The sequence below is a fragment of the Prionailurus bengalensis genome, unplaced genomic scaffold, assembly GCF_016509475.1.
Source record: "Prionailurus bengalensis isolate Pbe53 unplaced genomic scaffold, Fcat_Pben_1.1_paternal_pri Un_scaffold_67, whole genome shotgun sequence".
Classification (NCBI taxonomy): Eukaryota; Metazoa; Chordata; class Mammalia; order Carnivora; family Felidae; genus Prionailurus; species Prionailurus bengalensis.
Genome location: NW_025091167.1, coordinates 190,770 through 202,509, shown reverse-complemented (window position 1 = coordinate 202,509; position 11,740 = coordinate 190,770).

The window sequence follows — 11,740 nt, the reverse complement described above, 5'->3', positions numbered from 1 at the left end:
TTTTCAATATATGAAGTTTATTGTCCTATTGGTTTCCATACAACACCCAGTGCTCATCCCAAAAGGTGCCCTCCTCAATACCCATCACCCACCCTCCCCTCCCTCCCACCCCCCATCAACCCTCAGTTTGTTCTCAGTTTTTAAGAGTCTCTTACACTTTGGCTCTCTTCCACTCTAACCTCTTGGTTTTTTTTTTTTTTTCCTTCCCCTCCCCCATGGGTTTCTGTTAAGTTTCTCAGGATCCACATAAGAGTGAAACCATATGGTATCTGTCTTTCTCTGTATGGCTTATTTCACTTAGCATCACACTCTCCAGTTACATCCATGTTGCTACAAAGGGCCGTATTTTATTCTTTCTCATTGCCATGTAGTACTCCATTGTGTATGTAAACCACAATTTTTTTTATCCATTCATCAGTTGATGGACATTTAGGCTCTTTCCATAATTTGGCTATTGTTGAGAGTGCTGCTATAAACATTGGGGTACAAGTGCCCCTATGCATCAGTACTCCTGTATCCCTTGGGTAATTCCTAGCAGTGCTGTTGCTGGGTCATAGGGTATGTCTATTTTTAATTTTTTGAGGAACCTCCACACAGTTGTCCAGAGTGGCTGCACCAATTTGCATTCCCACCAACAGTGCAAGAGGGTTCCCATTTCTCCACATCCTCGCCAGCATCTAGAGTCTCCCGATTTGTTCATTTTGGCCACTCTGACTGGTGTGAGGTGATATCTGAGTGTGGTTTTGATTTGTATTTCCCTGATGAGGAGCGACGTTGAGCATCTTTTCATGTGCCTGTTGGCCATCCGGATGTCTTCTTTAGAGAAGTGTCTATTCATGTTTTCTGCCCATTTCTTCACTGGGTTATTTGTTTTTCAGGTGTGGAGTTTGGTGAGCTCTTTACAGATTTTGGATACTAGCTCTTTGTCCGATATGCCATTTGCAAATATCTTTTCCCATTCCGTTGGTTGCCTTTTAATTTTGTTGGTTGTTTCCTTTGCTGTGCAGAAGCTTTTTATCTTCATAAGGTCCCAGGAGTTCATTTTTGCTTTTAATTCCCTTGTCTTTGGGGATGTGTCAAGTAAGAAATTGGTATGGCTGAGGTCAGAGGTCTTTTCCTGCTTTCTCCTCTAGGGTTTTGATGGTTTCCTGTCTCACATTCAGGTCCTTTATCCATTTTGAGTTTATTTTTGTGAATGGTGTGAGAAAGTGGTCTAGTTTCAATCTTCTGCATGTTGCTGTCCAGTTCTCCCAGCACCATTTGTTAAAGAGACTGTCTTTTTTCCACTGGATGTTTTTTCCTGCTTTGTCAAAGATTAGTTGGCCATACGTTTGTGGGTCTAGTTCTGGGGTTTCTATTCTATTCCATTGGTCTATGTGTCTCTTTTTGTGCCAGTACCATGCTGTCTTGATGATTACAGCTTTGTAGTAGAGGCTAAAGTCTGGGATTGCGATGCCTCCTGCTTTGGTCTTCTTCAAAATTACTTTGGCTATTCGGGGCCTTTTGTGGTTCCATATGAATTTTAGCATTGCTTGTGCTAGCTTTGAGAAGAATGCTTGTGCAATTTTGATTGGGATTGCATTGAATGTGTAGATAGCTTTGGGTAGTATTGACATTTTGACAATATTCTTCCAACCCATGAGCATGGAATGTTTTTCCATTTCTTTATATCTTCTTCAATTTCCTTCATAAGCTTTCTATAGTTTTCAGCATACAGATCTTTTACATCTTTGGTTAGATTTATTCCTAGGTATTTTATGCTTCTTGATGTAATTGTGAATGGGATCAGTTTCTTTATTTGTCTTTCTGTTGCTTCATTATTAGTATATAAGAATGCAACTGATTTCTGTACATTGATTTTGTATCCTGCAACTTTGCTAAATTCATGTATCAGTTCTAGCAGACTTCTGGTGGAGTCTATCGGATTTTCCATGTAGAATATCATGTCATCTGCAAAAGTGAAAGCTTAACTGCATCTTTGCCAATTGTGATGCCTTTGATTTCCTTTTGTGGTCTGATTGCTGATGCTAGAACTTCCAACACTACGTTAAACTACAGCGGTGAGAGTGGACATCCCTGTCGTGTTCCTGATCTCAGGGAAAAAGCTCTCAGTTTTTCCCCATTGAGGATGATGTTAGCTGTGGGCTTTTCATAAATGGCTTTTATGATGTTTAAGTATGTTCCTTCTATCCCGACTTTCTTAAGCGTTTTTTATTAAGAAAGGGTGCTGAATTTTGTCAAATGCCTTTTCTGCATCGATTGACAGGATCATATGGTTCTTTTCTTTTATTAATGTGATGTATCACGTTAATTGATTTGTGAAGGTTGAACCAGCCCTGCAGCCCAGGAATGAATCCCACTTGATCATGGTCAATAATTCTTTTTATATGCTGCTGAATTCGATTTGCTACTATCTTATTGAGAATTTTTGCATCCATATTCATCAGGGATATTGGCCTGTAGTTCTCTTTTTTTACTGGGTCTCTGTCTGGTTTAGGAATCAAAGTAATCCTGGCTTTATAGAATGAGTCTAGAAGTTTTCCTTGCCTTTCTATTTCTTGGAATAGCTTGAGAAGGATAGGTATTATCTCTGCTTTAAACATCTGGTAGAACTCCCCTGGGAAGCCATCTGGTCCTGGACTCTTATTTGTTGGGAGATTTTTGATAACCGATTCAATTTCTTCACTGGTTATGGGTCTGTTCAAGCTTTCTAGTTCCTCCTGATTGAGTTTTGGAAGCGTGTGGGTGTTTAGGAATTTGTCCATTTCTTCCAGGTTGTCCAGTTTGTTGGAATATAATTTTTCATAGTATTTTCTGATAATTGCTTGTATCTCTGAGGGGTTGTTTGTAATAATTCCATTTTCATTCATGATTTTATCTATTTGGGTCATCTCCCTTTTCTTTTTGAGAAGCCTGGCTAGAGGTTTATCAATTTTGTTTATTTTTTCAAAAAACCAACTCTTGGTTTCGTTGATCTGCTCTACAGTTTTTTTTAGATTCTATATTATCTATTTCTTCCCTGATCTTTATTATTTCTCTTCTTCTGCTGGGTTTTGGGTGTCTTTGCTGTTCTGCTTCTATTTCCTTTAGGTGTGCTGTTAGATTTTGTATTTGGGGTTTTTTCTTGTTTCTTGAGATAGGCCTGGATTGCAATGGATTTTCCTCTCAGGACTGCCTTTGCTGCATCCCAAAGCGTTTGGATTGTTGTATTTTCATTTTCGTTTGTTTCCATATATTTTTTAATTTCTTCTCTAATTTCCTGGTTGACCCATTCATTCTTTAGTAGGGTGTTCTTTAACCTCTGTGCCTTTGGAGGTTTTCCAGACTTTTTCCTGTGGCTGATTTCAAGCTTCATAGCATTGTGGTCTGAAAGTATGCATGGTATGATTTCAATTCTTGTATACTTATGAAGGGCTGTTTTGTGACCCAGTATGTGATCTATCTTGGAGAATGTTCCATGTGCACTCGAGGAGAAAGTATATTCTGTTTCTTTGGGATGCAGAGTCTAAATATATCTGTCAAGTCCATCTGACCCAATGTATCATGCAGGGCCCTTGTTTCTTTCTTTCTTTCTTTCTTTCTTTCTTTCTTTCTTTCTTTCTTTCTTTCTTTCTTTCTTTCTTTCAATATATGAAGTTTATTGTCAAATTGGTTTCCATACAACACGCAGTGCTCATCACAAAAGGTGCCCTCCTCAATACCCATCACCCACCCTCCCCTCCCTCCCACCCCCCATCAACCCTCAGTTTGTTCTCAGTTTTTAAGAGTCTCTTATGGTTTGGCTCTCTTCCACTCTAATCTCTTTTTTTTTTCCTTCCCCTCCCCCATGGGTTTCTGTTAAGTTTCTCAGGATCCACATAAGAGTGAAACCATATGGTATCTGTCTTTCTCTGTATGGCTTATTTCAGTTAGCATCACTCTCCATTTCCATCCATGTTGCTAAAAAGGAGGGCCCTTGTTTCTTACTGACCGCATGTCTAGATGATCTATCCATTTCTGTAAGTGGAGTGTTAAAGTCCCCTGCAATTATCACATTCTTATCAATAAGGTTGCTTACGTTTGTGAGTAATTGTTTTATATATTTTGGGGCTCCCGTATTCGGCGCATTGACGTTTATAATTGTTAGCTCTTCCTGATGGATAGACCGTGATGATTATATAATGCCCTTCTTCATCTCTTGTTACAGCCTTTAATTTAAAGTCTAGTTTGTCTGATATAAGTATGGCTAATCCAGCTTTCTTTTGACTTCCAGTGGCATGATAAATAGTTCTCCATCCCCTCACTCTCAATCTGAAGGTGTCCTCAGGTCTAACATGAGTCTCTTGTAGACAGCAAATAGATGGGTCTTGTTTTTTTTATCCATTCTGATACCCTATGTCTTTTGGTTGGCGCATTTAGTCCATTTACATTCAGTGTTATAGAAAGATATGGGTTTAGAGTCATTGTGATGTCCGTAGGTTTCATGCTTGTAGCGATGTCTCTGGTACTTTGTCTCACAGGATCCCCCTTAGGATCTCTTGTAGGGCTGGTTTAGTGGTGACGAATTCCTTCAGTTTTTGTTTGTTTGGGAAGACCTTTATCTCTCCTTCTATTCTAAATGACAGACTTGCTGGATAAAGGATTCTTGGCTGCATATTTTTTCTGTTCACCACATTGAAGATCTCTTGCCATTCCTTTCTGGCCTGCCAAGTTTCAGTAGAGAGATTGGTCATGAATCTCCCCCTTTATATGTTAGAGCACGTTTATCTCTAGCTGCTTTCAGAATTTTCTCTTCATCCTTGTATTTTGCCAGTTTCACTATGATATGTTGTGCAGAAGATTGATTCAAGTTACGTCTGAAAGGGGTTCTCTGTGCCTCTTGGTTTTCAATGCCTTTTTCCTTCCCCAGATCAGGGAAGTTCTCAGCTATTATTTCTTCAAGTACACCTTCAGCACCTTTCCCGCTCTCTTTCTCCTCTGGAATACCAATTATGCATATATTGTTTCTCTTTAGTGTGTCACCTAGTTCTCTAATTTTCCCCTCATACTCCTGGATATTTTTATCTTTTTCTCAGCTTCTTCTTTTTCCATAATTTTATCTTCTAGTTCACCTATTCTCTCCTCTGCCTCTTCAATCCGAACTGTAGTTGTCTCCATTTTATTTTTCAGTTCATTGATAGCACTTTTTTAGCTCCTCCTGGCTGTTCCTTAGTCCCTTGATCTCTGTAGCAAGAGATTCTCTGCTGTCCTTTATACTTTTTTCAAGCCCAGCGATTAACTTTATGACTATTATTCTAAATTCACTTTCTGTTATATTGTTTAAATCATTTTTGATCAGTTTGTTAGTTGTTGTTATTTCCTGGACGTTTTTCTGAGGGGAATTCTTTCATTTCATCATTTTGGATAGTCCCTGGAGTGGTGCGGGACTGCGGGCCACCTCCCCTGTGCTGTCTTGAATAACTTGTGTTGGTGGGCGGGGCCACCCTCAGACCTGATGTCTGCCCCCAGCCCACCGCTGGGGCCACAGTCCGACTGGTGTGTGCCTTCTCTTCCCCTCTCCTAGGGGCGGGATTCACTGTGGGGTGGCGTGGCCCATCTGGGCTACTTGCACACTGCCAGGCTTGTGGTGCTGGGGAGCTGGCATATTAGCTGGGGTGGATCAGCAAGGTGCACAGGGGCGGGAGGAGCAGGCTCAGCTTGCTTTTCCTTCAGAGATCTGCTTTGGGAGGGGCCCTGTGGCACCAAGAGGGATTCAGACCCGCCAGAGGGATGGATCTGCAGAAGCACAGCATTGGGTGTTTGTGCGGTGCAAGCAAGTTCCCTGGCAGGAACTGGTTCCCTTTGTGATTTTGGTTGGGGGATGGGCGAGGGAGATGGCGCTGTCGAGCAGCTTTGTTTCCCACCAAGCTGAGCTCTGTTGTCCGGGGCTCAACAACTCTCCCATTGTCCTCCAGCCCTCCCATTCTCTGAGCAGAGCTGTTAGCTTATAACCTTCCAGATGTCAAGTCCCGCTTGCTGTCAGAATGTTAACTAAAATTAAAATTAAAGAAAAAAAGATAAAATGTGGTTCCAAGTACTAGGTAAAATAATGGGAATTTCCACGTTAAGGGCAAGATGGGGTAGACACATCTCTTCCCAATCCTCTCACTAAATACAACTAAAAATGCTGGACATTATAAAATAAACATAAGATTTTAAAAGGTGGAGAGAAAAAGTGGCTGGCCAGGGACCTCAGGATTCAACAAACAACACAGAGGTAAGTTACCTGAGTTTGGTGTGTTTGAGGGTGGTGCTGGTTTATTTCATATATCCCAGACTGGATGCTGGAGAAGTCAACAAGCCAGAAATGTCAATCAATGGGCAAGACCCAAAAAGAAAAGACTCAACAAAAGCCTGCTTTGTCTAGCCAAAGCTCCAGAAGAGGGACAGCCTAGCAAAGCACATAACTTCTAGACAACAGCTGCTCTATTCCAAACATCACAGGAAGACTGCAGCCCCACTTTCATCAGCAAAGAGCCTGGACTCTGACCTAATCTATGTGGAATGTGGTGCTCACTCCTTCTGGCTGACGTGGGATAAGAGAAGACTAAGTGGAGAGTAAGTGGTACTCTGCCTGGTGGTAATGAGCTCCCCCCTTCATGTTGACGAAAACCATGTGGGGAGCAGTAATAAGGCATCCCTCTCCCTCTCGGACAAGGTGGGATCAGAAGAATGCTGACTCCCTGCCAGTCCACCAGCAATGAGGTGCTCCTCTTCTCCCAGTGTGTGAATAGAGATGGGGGAATCCTGGGCTTCCAGCCCTACCTGGCAGTAAGCAAGCAATGCATTATTCCCTTTCCTTCAGTGGTGCACTGTCAGAGGAGGTAGCTAAAAAAGAGTTGAATAAGATCCAGAATTTAATAACCTATACCCCAAATGCCAGGGATTTAATCTAAAATCACTTTTTACAAAAGAAATCTCCTATAACCAGTAAAGAAATAGAATTCGTAATCAAAAATCTCCCAAAAAACCCCAAGAGTCCAGGGCTGGGCAACTTTCCAGGGGAATTCTACCAAACATTTAAAGAAGAGTTAACACCTATTCTTTTGAAGCTGTTCCAAAAATTAGAAATGTAAGGAAAGCTTCCAAACTCATTCTAGGAAGTCAGCATTACCTTGATTTCAAAACCAGACCAAGACCCCACTAAAAAAGGAGAACTCCAGACCAATTTCCCTGATGAACACTGATGTGAAATTACTCAACAGGAAACCGACCAACCAGATACAACAATACATTAAAAGAATTATTCATCATGACCAAGTGGGATATATACCCAGGATGCAGGGCTGGTTCAATATTCGCAAAACAATCAAATGTGATATATCACATTAATAAAAGAAAGGACAAGAACCACATGATCCTCTCTATAGATGCAGAGAAAGCACTTGACAAAATACAGCATCCTTTCTTGATAAAAACCCTCAAGAATGTAGGGATAAGAGGATCGTACCTCAAGATCATAAAAAGCCGTATGTGAAAGACCCACCGTCAATATCATCCTCATTTGGGAAAAACTAAGAGCTTACCCATAAGGTCAGGAACATGACAGGGATGTCTACTCTCGCCACTGTTATTCAATATAGTATTAAAAGTCTTAGCCTCAGCAATCAGACAACACAAAGGAGTAAAAGGCATCCAAATTGGCAAGGAGGAAGTCAAACTTTTTACTCTTCGCAGATGACATGATACTCTATATGGAAAACCCAAAAGATTCCACCAAAAAACTGCTAGAACTGATCCATGAATTCATCAAAGTTGCAGGATATAAAATCAATGCACAGAAATCAGTTGTATTCCTATACACCAATAATGAAGTGACAGCAAGAGAAATCAAGGAATCTATCCCATTTACAGTTGCACCAAAAACCATAAAATACCTAGGAATAAATCTAACCAAAGAGGTGAAAAATCTATACACTGAGGAGTATAAAAAGTTTATGAAAGAAACTGAAGACACAAAAAAATGGAAAAATATTCCTTACTCCTGGATTGCAAGAACAAACATTATTAAAATATCGATACCACCCAAAGCAATCTACATATTCAAGGAAATGCTTATCAAAATAACACCAGCATTCTTCATAGAGCCAGAAAAAACAATCCTAAAATTTGTATGGAATGAGAAAAGACGCCGAATAACCAAAGATATCCTGAAAAAGAAAACCAAAACTGGAGGCATCACAATTCTGGACTTCAAGCTGTATTACAAAGCTGTAATCATCAAGACAGTATGGAAATCGTACAAAACCAGACACTCAGATCAATGGAATAGATTAGAGAACCCAGAAATGGACTCACAAATATATGGCCATTTAATCATTGACAAAGCAGGAAAGAAAATCCAATAGAATAAAGACAGTCTCTTCAGCAATCGTGCTGGGAAAACTGGACAGTGACATGCAGAAAAATGAACCTGGATCATTTACTGACACCATACACAAAAATAAACTCAAAATGGATGAAAGACCTAAGTGTAAGACAGGAGGCCATCAAAATCCTCGAGGAGAAAGCAGGGAATCACCTCCTTGACCTCGGCTGCAGCAACTTCTTACTCAACACATATCCAGAGGCAAGGGAAATAAAAGAAAAAATGAACTATTGGGACCTCATCAAAATAAAAAGCTTCTTCACAGCAAAAGAAACAATCAGCAAAACTAAAAGGCAACCAACAGAATGGGAGAAGATATTTGCAAACGACATATCAGATAATGGGTTAGTATCCAAAATCTATAAAGAACTTATCAAACTCAACACCCAAAAAACAAACAATCCAGTGAAGAAATGGGCAAAAGACATGAATAGACATTTCTCCAAAGAAGACATCCAGATGGCTAACTGATATATGAAAAAAGGCTCAACATCACTCATCATCAGGGAAATATAAATCAAAACCACAATGAGATACCACCTGACACCTGTCAGAATGGCTAACATTAACAACTCAGCCCACAACAGATGTTGGCAAAGATGCAGAGAAAGAGGATCTCTTTTGCACTGCTGGTAGGAATGCAAACTGGTGAGCCACTCTGGAAAACAGTATGGAGGTTCCTCAAAAAATTAAAAATAGAACTACCATATGACTCAGCAATTACACTACTAGGTATTTATCCAAGGGATATAGGTATGCTGTTTCGAAGGGACACATGCACCCTAATGTTTATAGTAGCCCTAACAACAATAGCCAAAGTATGGAAAGAGCCCAAATGTCCATCGATGGATGAATGGATAAAGAACATGTGGTATATATACACAATGGGGTATTACTCAGTGATCAAAAAGAATGAAATTTTGTCATTTGCAACTATATTAATGGAACTACAGGGTATTATGATAAGTGAAATTAGTCAGCCAGAGAAAGACAAATATCATATGACTTCACTCATATGAGGAACTTAAGACACAAAACAGATGAACAAAAGGGAAGGGAATCAAAAATAATATAAAAACAAGGAGGGGAAGAAAACATAAGAGACTCTTAAATACCGAGAACAAACAGGGTTGCTGGAGGGGTTGTGGCTGGGGGGATGGACTAAATGGGTAAGGGGCTTTAGGAAGGACACTTGTTGGGATGAGCACTGGGTGTTATACACAGGGGACGAATCATTGCAATTGACAACTGAAATCATTATAGCACTAGAGGCTAACTTGGATGTAAATTTTTAAAAAATGAAAAAAGAAAAAAGTCTCAACATGATGAGAAAATACAACTAACAGACACTAAGAATGAGATAAGAAGGTAGAATTATCTGAAAGCAATTTTAATGAATCTATTATAAAAGTGCTTCAACCACCAATTACAAACACACCTGAAACAAATGATAAAAATAGAGTTTTGATAAAAAAACAGAAAGTCTCAGAAAAGAAACAAAGATACAAAGAAGAACCATGTCGAAATTTTAGAATGGAAGAAACACATAATGGCCAAAACCCCAAACAACTCAATGAAAGGAATGAATAGCAGAATGGAGAGGACAGAAGAAAAATCTGTGAATTTGAAGGGAAAAACTATGGGAATTAGCCTATCTGAACAAGAGAGGGTAAAATAGGCTGGCAAGGGGGAATTAAACAGCCTCAGGGGCTTATGGGACTAAAACAAAAGATCTAACATTCATGTTATCAGAGTCCTAGGGGAAAAAAAGGGAGTGGGACTGAAAGTGTATTTGAAGAAATAATGGCTTACAATTTCCCAAATTTGACAAAATTTAAATCTATTCAAAGAGGTGAAATCTCTCTTTAAATGTGGAAAATCCCTAAGAAATAGACACCAAGGTATATCATAACTCATAGTATAAACAGTAAAGTAAAATTCTTGAAATAAACAAAAGACAAATGACACCTTATGTATACAATAAAAACAATTCAAATGACAGTAATTTCTCATCAGAAGGAAGGGCACTTTTTCAAGTGCTGGAAAGTGAAAAAATACAATATTATATTGAATACTGAAAAATGTAATACTATAGTTTTGCACTTATGTAAATTTTTTCAAATTCTATTTACTTCTATCATTTTAGTCTACTACAATGTATTCACTTTTTTCAAATTTTCAAACGATTTCTTTTTTTAAATCCTTTTTCTCTTTTTTGTTTTTTTCCCTTTTTCTTAAATACAGAAAAAGAAAAATGCATATTTATTTTTAATTTTTATTAAAAATATTTTTAATTTTTTTCTACTATATTCTTTACTTTTGTATATATTTATTCAAATTTTATTTTACCTCATAATCTCATTTTAGTCTACTTTACCGTATTCATTTTTGCGAATTCTCACATAATTTCCTTTTTTTCCTCACCCCCACCCTCCTTTTTTCCCCTCTAATCTGTCACACCACTTTTTTTTTTTTTTTTAATTTTTTTTTTCAACGTTTATTTATTTTTGGGACAGAGAGAGACAGAGCATGAATGGGCGAGGGGCAGAGAGAGAGGGAGACACAGAATCGGAAACAGGCTCCAGGCTCTGAGCCATCAGCCCAGAGCCTGACGCGGGGCTCGAACTCACGGACCGCGAGATCGTGACCTGGCTGAAGTCGGACGCTTAACCGACTGCGCCACCCAGGCGCCCCTGTCACACCACTTTTAACACCAAGACCAAAACACACTTAGGATCTAGCATCATCTATTCGATTTTATGTGTGTGTTTTTAATTTTTAATTTTAATATTTTTTTAATTTTAATTTTTTTAACTTCAATTTTTCTACCTCATTAATTCCTTTCCTCCATTCAAAATGACAAAATGAAGGAATTCACCCCAAAGGAAAGAGCATGAAGAAATGACAGCCAGGGATTTAACCAACACAGATACAAGCAAGATGTCTGAACTGGAATTTAGAATTATGATAATATGAATACTAGCTGGAGCTGAAAATAGAAGTAAAAAATAGCCAGAATGATTTAAAAAAAATGCTATAACTGAGCTGCAATCATGGATGGATGCAGCGGCGGCAAGGATGGATGAGGCAAAACAGAGAATCAGTGATATAGAGGACAAACTTATAGAGAATAATGAAGTAGAAAAAAAAGAGGGAGATTAAGGCAAAAGAGCACGATTTAAGAATTAGAGAAATCAGTGACTCAATAGAAAGAAACAACATCAGAATCATAGGGGTCCCAGAGGAGTGAGAGAGAGAAATAGGGGTAGAAGGGTTATATGAGCAAATCATAGTGGAAAACTTTCCTAACCTCAGGAAAGACACAGACATCAAAATCCAGGAAGCACAGAGTAT